We start from the raw sequence: 1,350 nt of genomic DNA on the forward strand, positions 1-1,350 counted from the left end.
GATAGATAGGCGATTAAAGTTTTAATTGTCTAAAAGTCTTTCTTGTTCTCTGTTCTTTCATGAGAAGAAACCCATGCTGCCTTTAACACTGATTTTTTTTTTTGAATATCTGTGAAGTTTCAAATTACTGTTGTTTTAAAAATTTCCTTCTGCTTCCAGAGTTATCTGTTTCTTTTACCCTCAAATGCTTCAGTTAGTTTAGGTCTGTCTTCTAGAGGATGAAGCACATTTCGGATGAGGAGAATGTATAACCAAATTTGTAGAAGCAGAAATAAAAAAAGCTTCTTCTAGGAGCCCTGATAACCTGATTATTATAAACTGGTGGGCATATGCATGATAATGGCCTGAACTAGAATGAGTACAGGGAGAACTGAAAGAAAAGAACTGATATGCAAGTAAATATAATTGGATTATAACTGATTATAACTGATTCCAAGTAAATATAATTGGAAACTGATTTTGCCATTCTCTAAACTCCCATAGGACTCTCTCACTGAACTAATTGTGTGCTCCCTTATAATGTTAATTATTATATCCATATGTCTTTCTAGTAAATTGTAACTCTTCAAGAAAAGGACTATGCCTTATTTATTCATTCTTTTGTAGATATATATTGGTCAAGAATTGTTCTAAGTGCTAGAGATAAAGCAGGGTGCAAAGACGAAAACATACCTGCTCTTAAGTCCACTGAATATATTTACTTATATCTTTAATACTGTTCAGAATTCAAGACTAGGCATTCTTGAGTAAATATTTATTATTTAACCCATCTTTAAAAGGTAATATTAAGATTATCTATTTGTGTCTGTTTAGTTGTGTTGCAGTAGTTCTTTTGGTATTGAACTCTTAACTTGATACAGAAAGTTAATACACATACCATACATGCAGATTAAACTAGTATCCATCATCTTAATTAGAGGTAATATAACATCTTAGCGTGATGAAAAGAATATCACCCTGGAAGGAATCCAAAGTTCTAGCTGAGTGGGTTTGCAGATGCAACTTTTACCCTGTTTACCTTCTCAGAGCCTTAGTTCTCTTATATGTAAGATAAAGAGGCTGGTATCTTTTAGCGCTGACACTTTGAGTCTGAAAGTGGGGCAAAATATTAATTCTTGTGACCTTTGAAGAAATGTGGCTAAACTGTCTAATATGTTTAATTGAATGATTAGAAACAAAAATGAGGGCTCGGTGCCTGTGGCTCAAGTGGCTAAGGCGCCAGCCACATACACCTAAGGTGGCTGGTTCAAATCCAGCCCGGACCCGCCAAACAACAATGATGGCTACAACCAAAAAATAGCCGGGCGCTGTGGCGGGCGCCTGTGGTCCCAGCTACTTGGGAGGCGGAGG

General features: G+C 36.1%; 1 protein-coding gene across 2 annotated transcripts in view; it reads left to right on the forward strand.

The window, feature by feature from the left end:
• MICU1 (mitochondrial calcium uptake 1) overlaps window positions 1-1,350 on the forward strand; it is a 251,894-nt gene that overhangs the window by 94,080 nt on the left and 156,464 nt on the right. The gene's annotated exons all lie outside the window — the stretch shown is intronic.

This window comes from Otolemur garnettii, unplaced genomic scaffold, assembly GCF_000181295.1.
Source record: "Otolemur garnettii isolate 467f Iridium unplaced genomic scaffold, OtoGar3 scaffold00008, whole genome shotgun sequence".
Lineage (NCBI taxonomy): Eukaryota > Metazoa > Chordata > Mammalia > Primates > Galagidae > Otolemur > Otolemur garnettii.